At 33.7% G+C, this 16,983-nt stretch overlaps 1 long non-coding RNA gene across 1 annotated transcript; it reads left to right on the top strand.

The window, feature by feature from the left end:
• The first annotated feature begins 312 nt into the window (after positions 1-312).
• Positions 313-16,503, top strand: LOC127879999 (uncharacterized). Its single transcript, XR_008049375.1, has 3 exons — positions 313-745; positions 15,171-15,302; positions 16,388-16,503. It is a non-coding gene; the product is annotated as an uncharacterized LOC127879999 (long non-coding RNA).
• Positions 16,504-16,983: the final 480 nt, after the last annotated feature.

Here is a 16,983-nt window from a genome sequence, read left to right as displayed (position 1 = left end):
GGAATTTTTCGAATACACCAAGGCACACTTTTCTTTTAAGACCTCGTGAATCTTAAGTTATGGACAGAAAATCGCTACTGTCAACCCTCTGAGTCTTCCAAATCGTGTATGAATACATTAGACTTGGTTCTTTTCACATAAATTTAGTGAATCCGGTACAATCCCACTGCATGCGGTATACACAACAGAAGTACAAAAAGCTACCGAGATTAATACGAAATGTTAAATGCATAAACAAGTGCGACACAAATATATATATATATACATATATATATATATATATATATATATATATATATATATATATATATAGTTTCAGATTGGGTAAAATGGTGGGTCAAACGTCCATTTTACGGCCGTATTGTTGGGTCTTTAGTCGATTGTCGGGTCCCAAAGTCGATTATCGGGCACTTGGACCCGACAGTTGAAGACCCACTTAAAAAAAGGCTGCTTAACATACTCATGACTATTTTTAAATTCAAATTTGCATGTGTAATTTTACTCGAATTGTCGGGCCTATATCTCCCATTAGCACACATTAGGTCAAACTCCACACAGCAGTTACTTCCCTTGGGCATTCGCCAATCATTAATGTCTTTTTCTAGAATAAGGGAGGCCACTGCGTATGAGATTGACCAACCTCGGCGCAGTGATTTACCGGGAACCAGCATAGCAACGAACGACAACTCGGCGCCCGACAACTCTGTAATATAAATTGCCAATTTTCGCGGTTAAACTTAAAAAGGTAAGTGGCGATAATATTTATTAGGTTTATTTATATTTTTGGTTATTAAAATTATTCTGCAAATGACTGAATTTAAACTGAAACTGCAACCAATAATAAGGACACAGTTTCTGAAACGTTTGCTGACAATGAAAACATATTTCAAACATGTAAAGCCGTGGCACGAATTTAGGTGACAACCTTGTTACCGCAAACAAACAAATGTAACCTATAATCTGCATTTAATGCAGATATAGTGACATTCATGAAAGCAAGCATGATTGTAGCATCAGATCATTTCCATGCGATACAAGTTCAATATATGTTTTAGGCTGACTGCAATGGTTAGACTGGGGAAATAAATTATAAAAGAACAGAATCTTTAACCACACAAGACAGTTGGACTAGCCTTAGTGGTACAGTCATGTTACTATTACCGGATCAGTAGCGTAATAAAGTTGTTCTGGGGAAAAGCAATAAATGGTTTAAGACTTCTTTTACATCAGTTTGATAAGGTTTCCAGACAAACGCTCCCACAAACAATCGCTCCTACGCTAAATTAGTTCTGGCTTCAATAACTTTAAAATTCGCTTTCTATGAATTTTGAATGGCGCAACATTAAAGTTATGGACCAACCCCAGTAGGAAAGTCAACCAGGAATATACGAAAAGTTGACAGTTAACAAAGACCGCTCCAAAACAGCTTGTAAAAGCAGTTATTGGCCCAAATCAGCTACTTTATGTCTTTATTGGAAAGATTGACATTTTTCACATTTAACTGATATGTTTTTTTACAAAATACTATCTTAAACATTTAACATTTATCTTTTCTGCTCTAACATATAGACCAGTTGACGAGTGAAGTCACGCGCACCTGCAAATATTACACTCCGCCCACTGGTTGGCAAAAAGAGGTGAAATTCATATAAGCGCTTATAGAGAAAGTTGAAATAATAATCGTTTTTATTGATAATCATGCACTATATCAAATATAATTTTACTAACTATGTCTGAATTAAACATAAGCGTGCAAGGAAATGCATTTTTGGAACGATTATATTGTTGTTATTATTTGTTTTTACTATAAACGAAATCTGGAGTGGAACACAATATACGAGCACGGTATGCAGTTACCATAAAAATCTCTACTTGGCACATCTTCGCGACCATTTTTTAGATAAAAAATTCTCTGATATTGAAATTTTTTCAGAATAAAACAAATTTAATGAACGAACAAAAATAAGGATGTAAACAAACAGCAAATAGATCGACTTTATGTACGCAACATATAGTAACTGATTTGAACATGCCTGTAAAAACTTGCCTTGTTACACATTAAATAAATTCTCTTGATAAATGTAATTGTTTTTATTTAATTATTCACACCAATTTTGACACTCTTTGTTTCAGCGTTTTTAACCCGGTGTTTTATTGCACTTTTGTTCATCATAAAGCGATTATCTCGTTATGATCGGATACTGTCCAAACAATTACAAAGAACACATGGTGTGATAAATCCAGGGACCTATTCTTGGCCACTGCATAAACCACATGTGGCATACAAGTGTCTGGTCATTAAACATCATTTATGATACCTCCATGTCATCTCTTGGCATATTGAGCGATCATCTAAGCAAAATTGTAAAGCCAAAATACGAAACAGTTGCTTTAATAAAATATTTGAACATATTAAAAAATGAAGATATTTGTCCGAAATGGATTAACAGGAATTAGTGTATGTATATATTAGCCTGTTTAATCATAATAATAGAGTGTTAATAACTATAAATTAAAAATATTGTGCAATTTCATTGCTACACAATTAACGTATTTAACGAGTACCGGCAAATGTAAACTCGGCTATTCATGTTAAGATTGTACGTTTCTGTAGTGTATGAAATGACATGAAAACAAGCAAACAACAAAAGGGTAAAAAATACTTGCGTAAAATAAATTAATATATAGATATATTTATCATAAAATGCTAGATTGTTATCACTCCTTACCACCAGTAAAGAGAGTGCATGCAAAGACAGTTTAATTTGCTTAATATGCAGTTCTTGTTTTTCATATGTATGCTAAACTTTATGATATTGTCATTCGATGGAAACGAAACGGTAATTCATTCCATGTAAAATAAAATTACTACAATGTTTATTAATTGTAATGTATTCCGCTTTTAGGGCTTCGTTTTATAATTGATTAAATGCCCCTCTTGCACCTTCGTTCGCTTATGAACAATAACAATATCTGCACCACTTATAATTATAATCAAATTAATGTATGTGTTATTATCTTTGAAATATAATTTACCAAAATCTTACAATCACAAAAAATATGAAAGAATATTTATTGTTTTGTTTTGTTGGATTGCCAGTTTTTAGTCTGATGTATTAATATTATTAATATGTATTTTTATACAGAGGTAATTATATTTATGAAAATACATTTATTGGTACTAAATATTATATTTTTGCACTATTATTTAAGAGTTTTTATGTTTATTTCGGATTTTTGTATCGTTTTATTGACTAAACAAACGACATGTATACATGTTTTACGTTACTGTAACCAGTGTTTTTTGCCAACCAGCCAGTGCGCATGCGCGGAAAATCCCGAATGTAAACAATAACATTCAACTGGTCTATCGAGAAAAACAGTGACGTGACACACATGATTGAAATGCGAATCTCCCGAGATTTCACGGTCATATGATGTTATTTCTATTTTTAGTAACAAACCATGTGCTCAATTGTTTACAAATTCAGAAAGACATTTCCCGTTTTTTTTTATAATTATTCTTGCTTGTTTTGTAAACAAATTGTAGTGTAAATACAAAATCAATGTACAAAATATTCAAAATTACCAAATTCACTTTGAAATCAGTGTTTAAATCCACCAGACGTAACTTGTTAATCACAAATAATAGATTTCAGAAAACGAAAGTAATGTTTACAATTCCAGCAAAAAATGTCAAGGTCGATCCGAAAGTATCCAAATGAAAACTCGTCACATGACAAAGCGACAATGGTGCAAAATTATGACTTTCAGGCTGATGAGAGTTATTTTCATCTATTGTAAGATGCATTTGAAACATTTGAATCTTAAAATATGCCCCGATGCAGTAATTTATATTCATTCACCAATATATGAAGGAATGTATCCAAGAAAACATACTGTCTTTGATTTATAGCGTGACATAAATCTGTCACCACTCTGGTTGACTTTCGATACAGGGTTGACTTCAGCGTACAGATATGTCAATACTATATAAACTGTACGCTGAAGTTTCTTTAGCTAACGCTAAATTTGACAGGGCGGACATTCGCTCCTACAATGTTTTGATAGGGCGGACAGTAGCTCCTATATTATTTTGCCAACTCGGACAATCGCTTCTACATTATTTTGTCAACCCGGACAGTCGCTCCTACATTATTTTTATTCAACGGCAAAACGTTCTATATGCCTATCAAAGACTTACACCTATAATTAACCGACAATTAATTTTGCCAACTTGTTGACAGTTAGCCAATTCAAAACATTACATTTCCTACATTACATTTATTGGAATACATGTAAGTGCCATTTTGCGAATGGGATAAACATAAAAACCGCAAATATGTTGTTCTTAATTTCATTTGTTTTTATGATATGACATTTATATGACATTTATAAACATATATATACACAAAATACACAAACGAAAAAACATCCAAACAAAAGGTCTTTTGTGTCTGTCAGTGGCTCACCGTCTTCTTTCTTACGCGTTTTATCACCGATTATATTTATATAATAGCAAAGAATTAAATTGTTATATATTGATAGAATGTTATACCAGAAAAATTATACATTGAAGACGAAATTCATAAAATGCAACATGCAGGCAAATTCGACTGTACAGACATGTTCGATTTACTGCATAACCATCATATGGTTGACTTAGACATGTGCTTCTTTGAGTACGAGTGACCCTCTAAGCATAGCACAGACTGACTGCGTTTGTTTGTTAGAAGTTCCATGTTGGTAGTAAATTATTGGCGTAATATTGACATTACAATATATACATATTGTTTTCACAGATTGCTAAATTACATTTAAAGAATCGACCAACTGTAACATAGTTTCTTAATAAGTAAATTGATTTATTAAAATCACATTGATCCGCTCATGTTAAATTGGCTTTCTGTTAACAAGTTGGCAAATTTAATTGTCTGTTAATTATAGATGTTAGCCGGGTTGGCAAAATAATGTTGGAGCGACTGTCCGCCTTGTCAAATCCAAAATGTATTTGTGTTACCTTTTTTTCGCCGCAGAATTCATGCATTAACGGATCAGTTGTAGCTATAACGGATCACATGATCAAAACCACTCAAGGAGGGGGGCATTTAACATATTATTTAAACTGTCGAAACATGAACTTTGTTGTTTACAAGGACCAAGTTATATTGCCAGTTATAAATAATATTCATGTTTTTGTTATTGTTATTGATTGTTTTCTATATGTGATCTTGTATTCTTGTGTGAAATATCTGATGAAAATCCTAAATAGATCAGAAAGATATGGGCGTGTTAAAAACCATGAAATTATTTGAATCATATATAATCATCGATATTAAACATGGATCATAAATAAAACTATAAGATTGATGTCATTTATTGTAAGAATCAACAAGATTTTCATATATTTTAATATAATATATTAGCAATACGCATATTATCACGCTTGATCTGTTATTGTCCTTATTCTTTATTTCATTTAAGGTGCTGCAAAATCTTTAAACACGAATCAAAACTGAAATGGACTTTTGCAGGCAGGACTACTAAATGGCCTTAAAATTAATGCTTAAACTTCTTGCTTGCCAACATAGTTATACTAGCATGTGGCCGCGAACAATGTTTAACCTCGATTTGGAAACGAGACAGAAATCAACAAAATTGTATATAAATGTCAGCAAAACATACCGAAATGTTTGACAAAGAGTCTTTCCCATTACGACTCAATCAGTGCGTTTTAAAGAACAGACCTTGAAGATGCTATATATTAAATATCATCTAAAATATCAACTATTTATCGCAATGCGCAGTCTGTAATTTACTGATGTTTAGGAACCAAAAGTTAGGTAATGTCCGGTTATATGATCATATGCTAAAAATGAAGTATGCTTTCTGCTTTCTGTGCATTGATTTTTTTAATCCAAAATGTTTTGGGCCTGCCCAGCTAGCTGAGTTGATGGCTCAGTTGATAGAGCGCCAGACTGTCAATTTTTAGGTTTGAATCTGGGGGTAGGATAAAGTTTCTTCATAGAGATTGGTTCCCGAACATTGTAACATTGTATTTGTAGGTCATTCTTCCCCAACCTCTGAATCAAGTTGGGAAGAAGTGGGTCACTTGTGGTTGGCTAATACTGGTCACAAGAAGTAGGAAAGCTGGTTCATGTCCTGACCACTTGCAAAATGACCTTAATTTGGGTTCAAGAAGGCATTAAACCTGATCAATCTAAATTCAACCAAATTCTTTTGCCCAAAGGTCAGAGTTTCAAATACATTCCAACACAACAGCTGTTGGCAGTCACCTCGATTATTGATTATAAAGCCCCGTCCAGTTCGATTGTCAGCGGCTAGCAGTCAATAGTATGGTCGTTTCAATAACATTGCCAACAACGATCATTTGTCTAAACTGTTTTCAATTTTCTAAAGATTGACTGTTTCCAAAACACAATTTAATATTAATCTTAAAGAACTGGACCAACGTTATTCCTTCTTCTGTTTGAGATTTTGCAGAACTTCTCCCTAAAGTGACTAGTCTTTATGACATTAAGTGAGTAATAAGGCCTTTCAAAATTTCATTCTCTACAGTTATTTGATTAATCATTAAATATTATGAAAATTTAAATATCATTTATGTTAGATATAGAGCCATGTATTAATCTTGCATGATTTTCATGTCTGATAGATGTTTCACTCAACAGTTTGTTTATGCAGAAATAAAACAAGTAACTGATTTTTATGCCCCCCTTCAAAGAAGAGGGGGTATATTGCTTTGCACATGTCGGTCTGTCGGTCCGTCCACCAGGTGGTTTCCGGATGATAACTCAAGAACGCTTGGGCCTAGGATCTGTGCAAGTGGAAGTCAAGTTCTTAAACCTTTGCATGCTGGGAAATTTGTCGTCTGCTAAAATGTTGTCTGCTGAATTTCTCAAATTAGCGTTTTCTTTGAATTTTTTCAAAGAATACTATAAGAATAGCAAACAGTTTGGATCCTGATGAGACGCCACATTCTGTGGCGTCTCATCTGGATCCAAACTGTTTGCAAAGGCCTTCAAAATTCGGTTCCAGCACTGAAAGAGTTAAGAAAATCCCTGGAGTTGGTACTGTGCATCATTTAAGATTCCTCTTTGTAGCCTTGACCTTAAGTCATTTAATCTTGTTTGTTAATTTCAATTTCAGCTGGCACTACATGTTTTTGCCTTTATATGTTTGAACAAATAAAATGGGCATCAAATCCTTTAAGCAAACAAACAATTGACTCTGGGATACGGCCTTACCTTTCAAAAGGGGAAAATACCATGTGACGGGCACTTTTGGGGAAAAATTGCAATAAATTGTCATAAACCGAAGGTTAATTACATGTAATAACCATTATTTGCTCCACTTAAAAGCTGTAGCTTTTTATATGGCTTTCCCCTACCACAAGTGATTGGAGCTATACTGCAATCACTGTGTCTGTCTGTCCCACATGGGTTTATGAATAAAATAAAACATTTCAAGTTTCAAATGCTTAACTGTTCCCTGGAATTGTTCAGGAAAAATGCCTTGTAATTTGTTTAGCAGTCACATAAACAACCAAGCTATGTAATATGGAATTTTTACACCCATTATTGCTGCTTCTTCCTGTATTTGCGCGATGATTATCTGAGATATTAACTCTATGATTCTGTATTCTCAAATCTTTTCTATAAAGAAGGAATGTAGTTGACAATTGTTAATAGTTTTATTTGATCGTTCGTCAAAAAGTTGTAATTCTGTTACTCTTGTATCTTCAATGCAATTGAGTAATTAAATAGCAATTAAATTGAATGCGTTTTAATTCCCTTTTATTATTGTTTAACTTGAGTAACAATGCTATGACGTTAAATTTTATTTACACTTAAATGTATTATGAATATTGCTGGGCCAAGTGTGAGGTTGAGCGCTCTATAACCAGGTTTAAACCCCCAATGCTTTGCATTGACCGTTCCAAGGCGGTGACCCCAGCTTTATTCATATTTTGTGTTTATGTTGGTTTGTATTGTGCTGTATTGTGCTGTTTTGTACTGTTTGGGCAATCGGTCACTTGCCTTAAATAAAGGACCTACTAATTGTTTTTAATGAAAATTCAATACTGCTCCAGCAGCTGGAGTTTCACTTCTTTATATTGTATTATTTTTTAACCGATTTTTTTTCAAAACTTTCCCTCTGTGTCATCTGTAAAAGACTAAGATTAATATTTCTTTGCCAAAATACAGAGGAAATTTTTAATGGAATATTGATTGTTGCTTTAAAGCTTTTATGATAATCAGTAACAGAAGCAGTAACATTCAGCCATAATTATGTATCCACACGGCTATAAACTAATACCAAGCTTCCCATTCCCCTTCTCTTCAGATACTTCCTTTCTTTCAAAGGGAAACAGTGGTGGTAAACAGATGATATTGCAATATTGCAATACTTCTTCCTCTGCCAAAATACATGTTATAAACATTGTTGGGCCTCTTATCAGTTATAAAAATTATAGGGTCCCATATAAGAAATAAACATGTTGACACTAATTTTCAGATTTCATATAAGTCATATTGTTGAGTCTCATATATGAAATACTGTTGGGTCCCATATAAGTAATATTGTGGGGTCCCATATAAGGTATATTGTCAGGTACCATATAAGAAATATTGCTGGGTCCTATATAAGAAGTATTGTTGGGTCCCGTATAAGAAACATTGTTGGGTCCCATATTTAAGAAATTTTGCAAGAAATATTGTCAGGTACCATATTATATAAGAAATATTGTTGGGTCCTATATAAGAAGTATTGTTGGGTCCCATATAAGAAACATTGTTGGGTCCCATATATAAAAAGTATTGTAAGAAATATTGTTTGATCTCATATAAGAAACATTGTTGGGTCCCATATACGTAAAAAGCATCGTTGGGTCCAACATAAAAGATACAAGTTGACATTCTAGGGTCCCTTATAATTTAATTAACATTAAATGTATAATTAACACTTTAGGTATCCATATAAGTAATGAAAATTGTTGGGCCTGGCCCTTTATTAGAAGTAGACATGTTTACACTTAATGACTAATGTTGAGACCCATATAATTAAAATGTATTGCTAGTAGACTGAACTGCAATTTTCTAACACTGGTTTCAGTGACACACATTCACTGTGCAGATTTCTACTAAATATGTGTTGTTTTAATCTCAAAATTAGTCTTGAGGGTTAATTGACACACCCATTAAATTATTTCCTTATAACCATATGGTATCCGTTGTTAATTCGAATGTTATTTATCATTTTGCCGTTCATCGTAATTTCTTTTCTGCTTGCCACCATCTTGGACGATGACGTAAATACAGGCATGCTCAATCACTATACATTGACCACTGCCAGTATCCTCCGCAATATAGACAATCCCAGAATCGATAATAAGGGCGCCGCCATATTGGCTATTACGTATTTTTGAGTAGTGACTTAATGGACTTTCCTACATTAATAGATAGTGACATCTACAATTATTTTGTGCTGAAAATGAACACACAAAAACCATACCTATGCTTATTTGCTCAAAGAGACATTCAGACAGGAGAGGAGCTTCTTTATGACTATAGTGTGTCTGATCTACCATGGAAGGTTAGTTATATCATATACATCATATTTAATAAATAGATGATGCCATTATCATGAAGAAGCACACATGAATGGATGTCAAACTACTAACATAACTTTTGTCATCAAACAGCTTATGGCTTTTCGCTAACATAATTGTATCCTCAAAAACAGCTGTTAACCCTTTGCATGCTGGGAAATGTGTCTCCTGCTCTAATTCATCTGCTGAATTTCAAAAATTAGCATTTTCTTCGAGTTTTTTTCATAGAATATTATTAGAATAGCAAACAGTTTGGATCCTGATGAGACGCCACATTCTTATTTTTTCCCTGTAACAAAAAGGAAAGAGCATTTATACATTTGTATTTGGTATCTAGCGTCTCTAATTGGTCCACTATCAGGATTGTTTAAATAATGCCCCTTTGGTTAAAATTTGCTCCTTCCTTGGAGATCACATCTTTTACAAAAATTAATGAGCTATCAGATTCATCTTATGTTCCAAGTTAATCAACCCCACAAATCAATAAGAGTTCAGCAATCTTTATTATAGCTGTTGAGCAATATTGGGCTTTTTTATGTCCCCCACTATAGTAGTGGGGGACATATTGTTTTTGCCCTGTCTGTTGGTCTGTTGGTTGGTTGGTTGGTCTGCTGGTTGGTTTGCGCCAACTTTTACATTTTGCAATAACTTTTGCTATATTGAAGATAGCAACTTCATATTTGGCATGCATGTGTATCTCATGAAGCTGCACATTTTGAGTGGTGAAGGGTCAAGGTCATCCTTCAAGGTCAAACGTCATATAGGGGGACATTGTGTTTCACAAACACATCTTGTTGGACCTTTTGTTTAGTCTTGTGTTATCTGGTACCTTTTATAAAATCAATATTAAGTTACTTTTGCAATAATTTGTAGGAAAAGAAAGCCAATGGTATGTTTAGTTCACAGTTTTTAATGGATGTAATGATACTTTGAATGGTAATATTGGGAAGTAAGTAGGTAAATATTCTTGTTTAAATTGTCTAATTATTGAGTAAGCCAATCTTGTGAAATACAATTTAGCAGAACGTTCAAAGAAAATAAGTTTTTATGGCCAACTTCGCATCATGGTTGTCAGTTTTTTTCAAGGCTGATAAATAGTTATGATAATTTCAATACTGTCAAAAGTATGCAAATGATAGTTGGCACACATATTCATGTACATCTCTTAGGAAAAAAGCAACATAACTTTAAGCGGGTATATTCGATTTTTAAATGCGTTAAATTGTAATATATTGAAACAAATATGCTATAATAACACGCAATATGCAAGAAAAATGATACATTTAAGACGAATTTCATAAAATGCAGCAAATGCAAACTTGCGCACCAAGCTGATTGTGACGAAGATAATTCGTACATATTTTCCTACAATAACCGATGCATTCGTCTTTTAAGTAAGTGTTCGTGTGTCGTATGAATCAATATCGCTGCAGGAATTTAAAATGAACCGTTAAACTAAATTTAGATTCACATCTTACATGCATGATATACATGCTGGCGAATTCGGCTGTACAGGCTTTTTCGATTTCAATTTTAAATATTCTGCTTATTTCGCATTTTCCGACAAATGCTCTTCTTTACTTGTATTTTAGTTTATTTTGAAATATATGTATAATAAGTTTTTTGCACATTTTATATTAATTAATAAATATTTGACAAGATCGTATATACCCGCTTTAAATGGTCTGCCACCTAGGGCAAACATGTATATGATACTTGAATTATCCAGTGAATGGCAAAATCAAATTCAAAGGTATCATTACAGCCTGCTTGTTAAGATTTAATTTTCATGTTAGTTTGCATCTTTTCATTTTTAGCTCATCTATTTTTTGAAAAAAAATTATGAGCTATTGTCATCACCTTGGCGTAGGCGTCCGATTAAGTTTTGCATTTACAGGGGTTTTTCTGTCTATTTTGGGAAAAGGAGTCTGACCAAATTGGGAATTTTTTATCGACACAATTGGCCATTTGGGGAAATTTTGCTTCGATTAAACAGCTCATTTGGGAAAAAATAGTGAATATATCATGCTTAAATAATTCAGTAGTTTAACAAATAAATTTGTTTTTATTTGTTATTTTGTCTTCTTTATATAAACAGATGCAATATTGGGCGTGTTCAACGTTTATTCAAGTACTGCATTTTTGTTTATTAGTTACAGTTACACTCTGAGATAAGAACTGAACAGTCAAAACCTTTTAGCAGATATTTTTTACCAAAACAAACACTGGTTAGTCACACAAGTTATAAGACACTTCATTCTTTAAAGAAAAAAAATAATTTTTTTTTGGAAGTTGGGACTTTTTTTAAATATTTTGGTTTGGGATCGGGTCCGTTTGCTTTGGGAGTGCCTCCGTTTTCCGGAGGCGCAGACAGTGCTGAAAACCCCCTGATTTAGGTCCACTTTACTCATTAAGTATCAATGCTTTTGCATTCAAACTTGGTACACTTACTAACTATCAAGAGGGGACTGGGCAGGCAAAGTTAGATAACTCTGGCGTGCATTTTGACAGAATTATGTGCCCTTTTTATACTTAGAAAATTGAAAATTTGGTTAAGTTTTGTGTTTAGGTCCACTTTATTCCGTAAGTATCAAAGCTATTGCTTTCATACTTGCAACACTTATTAACTATCATAAGGGGACTGTGCAGGCAAAGTCATGCAACTCTGACTGGCATTCTGACGGAATTATGGGCCCTTTATACTTAGAAAATTGAAGATTTGGTTATGTGAATTTTGTGTTTAGATCCATTTTACTTCTAAAGTATCAAGGTTATTGATTCTAAACTTCAAATACTTTCATGCTATCATGAGGGTACTGTACCTGGCAAGTTGAATTTTACCTTGACCTTTGAATGACCTTGACTCTCAAGGTCAAATTATTTAATTTTGCTAAAATTGCCATAACATCTTTATTTATGATTAGATTTAACTGATAATTTGACAAAACAACTCTTAACTGACATACCACAATAGACTCCCCCCACCTTATAAATGACCACCACACCCTTACACTATACCCCCCTCCCCCCCCCCCCCCCACCACCACCCAGCCCATTTTATTTTTTATGTTCCCATTCACTATAGTGGGGGACATATGGATTTTCCCCTGTTGGTCTGTTTCTGCCAACTTTAACATTTTGCAATCACTTGCTATATTGAAGAAAGCTACTTCATATTGGCATGTATGTGTTTTTCATGGAGCTGCACATTTTGAGTGGTACTTTCTGATAATGGGTTAAAATGAAAGTGAATATCTGTTAACAGTTGCACTGCATAAGCATGAAACAAATTGCCTGGATTATTTCATTTATTTTTCTTACACATACTGCTCTGATAGGGAATACATGTTATAAACATGACTTGCGAGTTTTTCACACCTTTATTGACATTACACAACAGATTAACACCAATGAGCTGTCGAAAGTCGTTTAACCTCTATGCCATTAAAATCTGTTAAATGGACGAATAAAGCAATTAAGCTGTGATCTTCGCCATCTTTGTACCAGATTGCAGAATTTCCAATTTCAGATTCCAGTTTGCGAAGTCATTTTTGCCAATTCCCAATGGGCAGAATATTTATTTATTAGGTTGTTTACGATGTATCCTTGTTTGAAGCTTTATTATTGCAATATTTCTGCCTAAATACATGTAATAAGAATTGTTGGGCCTCTTACAAGTAATAAACATCGTAGGGTCCCATATAAGAAATAAACATGTTTACACTAATTTTCGGGTCTCATATAAGTAATATTGTTGGGTCCCATATAAGAAATACTGTTGAGTCCCATATAAGAAGTATTATAAGAAATATTGTTGGGTCCTATATTAGAAGTATTGTTGGGTCCCATATACGAAACATTGTTGGGTCCCATGTATAATAAGCATTGTAAGAAATATTGTCAGGTACCATATAAGAAATATTGTTGGGTCCTATAAGAAGTATTGCTGGGGTCCCATTTTAGAAACGGGTTTTTTACCTTCTATAACAGACGCCGAACTAGGCTGTTTGTTTCCCCTTTCTTGGTCAAAAAATTCCACCTAAAAAAAAATATATATTTATTTTTAGCTCCATCTGGCCAGCGGGGCTTATGTCATGGTCCTGTGTCCGTCGTGTGTCCATGCGTGCGTTAACTTTTTCTTAAACATCTTCTTCTTCTTCTTTTACAGTTTTGAGCACGAACAGTCCCGTTTTTCACGATTTAAAACGGCCGTTTTTGTAAATATTCACGGACATGAAAGGATTGTGAATTGGCCGTGTCAAATTGTGAAATGTCCGTCCATGCCAATCGCAAAGAAGGAAAAAAAAGCCCTGAATCCACAACGAATACAATGACACAATACAACATAAAGCTAATTATGGCATGTTCACAGACATTCAAATATTTTGCAGAAATGCATTTGCCGTTGTTATACATTTTTATACACGTATAATATGTACGTAAAAACGACACCCTTCTATTACTCATCATATTAAGGGTTGCGGCATGTGGATATTGTCTTTAACATCTTGAATGGCAAAAAGGGATTTTTGTCCGTTAAATGAAGGATTTTTTGGCTGTTTTAAAGAATTTGAAGTATTATAAAATTGTTTATAAGTTTTTGTCACAGTGTATATGGGTTCCTCTACCCCTCCAGTGCACATATTACTCCTCGTCAAATTTTTCTTGGTCATACGTGCACTGTTTGGGTAGAGGAACCAATATACACTGTAAACAAAAACTATAACTTATGATATACATAACAGCAAAACTTCAGTTGTAAGGTCCAATATACTTTTCTGTAGATTTCAGTAAGACCCACCAATGGATAATAATATCAAGGCCCAACTGTTGACTATATACTTATATATATGTGGCGCGTTTCTGAAAAAGGCCCCTTTTGTGTGAACGTCAAATAACGGAGAAATGACGTTGTGAAGATATGCATTATTTTCCGACGTTTAAAAATTATTTTAGACAAACATCACACAAATTTAATCACTATGCTAATTCATTTAATTTAGAACGTGTAACAATACAAATTGGCCATATTACATGTATAGTAGTAAACAACGGGACAAAACTTCTTGCAAAATTATATCGTCAAAATAGTTTGCATTGATATAAAAACATTTTTAGAGTTCACACAGCATCTCTTCAAAATTATAGGTTTGAACAAGTTTTCATTTGATCATATAAAACGTGTACATTATCTGAATAGGAAAAGAACGAACTTTAAGAACATTTTAAAAACTCAATTTATTTTTGTCACATTCATATGGCCTTTTTTTCTGAACCATGTCACGTAAACATAATAGCAAAACCTTCTGTTATCCAAGCCAATATATATTTTCTATAGATTTCAGCAAGACCACCAATGGATAATAGACATACAAGGACCCCACTGTTGACATTATATGTTTTACAGTCATTGAGGCAACTGTTGAAGACACCCACAGTCTAGAATCTATACAGGAGTCAGAGCCTCTCATGATACAACATGCCAGTGTTGACTGTGCTGATCATATGCAATCTACAGGTTTCACTTTGGTTCTTTCAGAGTCCATGTCAACTGCTGACAGTGAAGAGCCAGGCAGTCTGACCCATGATAGGAGGGAGCCAAGTGAAGAGCCAGCCAGTCTGACCCATGATAGGAGGGAGCCAAGTGAAGAGCCAGCCAGTCTGACCCATGGTATTTCTATTATCTGTTGGGCCTCTTACAAGTAATAAACATCGTAGGGTCCCATATAAGAAATAAAACATGTTTACACTAATTTTCGCGGGTCTCATATAAGTAATATTGTTGGGTCCCATAGAAGAATACTGTTGAGTCTCATATAAGAGTATTGTCAGAAATATTGTCTGGTACCATATAAGACATTCTTCAAAAGTTCCAAGGTTACTTTGTCATGGCGATTTGCCAATCATTGGTTCAGCATTTCTTACTTGCTGTCAATATACCTTGAGCGACCATTGCAGTCCTTTTGTTTACTTTAGTCTTTGATACATAGATTTGTTATTTTATATTAAACTTTGCTGTTAAATCAAGAAATTGTTGTGGTGTTATATGTATGTATTTTTTTATTTTACAACTGGTACAATCGTTCACAATTACTTCTAAAGTCTAGTTGTCAAATATGGGATTGCTTAAGCCATTTAAGAATTATGGTCTTTGTTTCATATCCCTGTACCAGATGAGATATTGTGACCTGAAGGTTTCTTTATTATGGCACAATATTTATTTAGACTTTCAGCAATTATACTACATTCTCTTCCAGTTTAATGGCATACATACATACATGTATACTTCGGCTTTATACAGAAATAAGTAATTATGTTTGAATTTGCTTGCCATCATTTGTGAATAAATTATAATAAAAACTTTTATGGAGACCTTTGATTTGGCAGCTTTTGTATGACAGAAAATGGTTATCTGTGAGAACCCAATAATTGATTTTAAATTGTTAGACCCAATTGTTATATTTAACATAAATTTGGCATATATACAGGAAGTAGCTATTTTCAAAATGGCGGATCATGTAAATACCAAACCACGTGTTGGCTTTCAGAATTAAAACATTACAAAATTTTTGACTCTGTAAATGCATGGTGTGATACAAGAATTTGAGCACCATAATGACTACAACTATACAGATAAAAGCTTTCTTGTGTACATCTTTTCTGTAGAAGATGCAAAACAAATTTGTTAAATTGGCAGCAAACTGGAATGATGACTGCATATTTGTGAATATAATCAAGAATTAACATGCTTTATAGATTCTTGACATGACTCATGGTGAACTAAAATTGCTTGCAAAGCATCTGGGACATGATGTGAAGACCCACAAGGAATATTATCAGTTGTCTTCCAGTACCATGGAACTCTCAAAGGTATATATTTCATTAATAAAATCTTTAAATTTTCCATACACAGATATTGAAAAACTAAATGCTATATGTAACTAAGAGGGCTAAAAGAAAGAATAATTTAACAGGCAGCCACAGTAAGACCATATCTGATTTGACTTTGACTAGTATGCTTGCATTAATGGCTTTTTATCCCCCTGGATCGAAGAACGGGGGTATATGTTTTTGGCTTGTCTTTCTTTGTATGTGTGTGCGTGTCAAGGTGTTGTGTGTGTACAAACTTTTACCAAACTTAAACGTTTGATCTACTTTGAAATATGAAAACAGCAACTTGATATTTGAATTACATGCGTATCTCATGGACCTGCACATTTTGAGTTTGGTGAAAGGTCATGTCATCCTCAAGTCAAAGGTCAATAAAAAAAGCGGCACAGTAGGGGCATTGTGTTTTCTTACAAACACATCTCTGTTGTGAGTGTGTTTTTGTGCTACAACCATGTCCATGC

This window comes from Dreissena polymorpha, chromosome 4, assembly GCF_020536995.1.
Source record: "Dreissena polymorpha isolate Duluth1 chromosome 4, UMN_Dpol_1.0, whole genome shotgun sequence".
Lineage (NCBI taxonomy): Eukaryota > Metazoa > Mollusca > Bivalvia > Myida > Dreissenidae > Dreissena > Dreissena polymorpha.
This window is presented reverse-complemented; position numbering and strand designations above follow the sequence as displayed.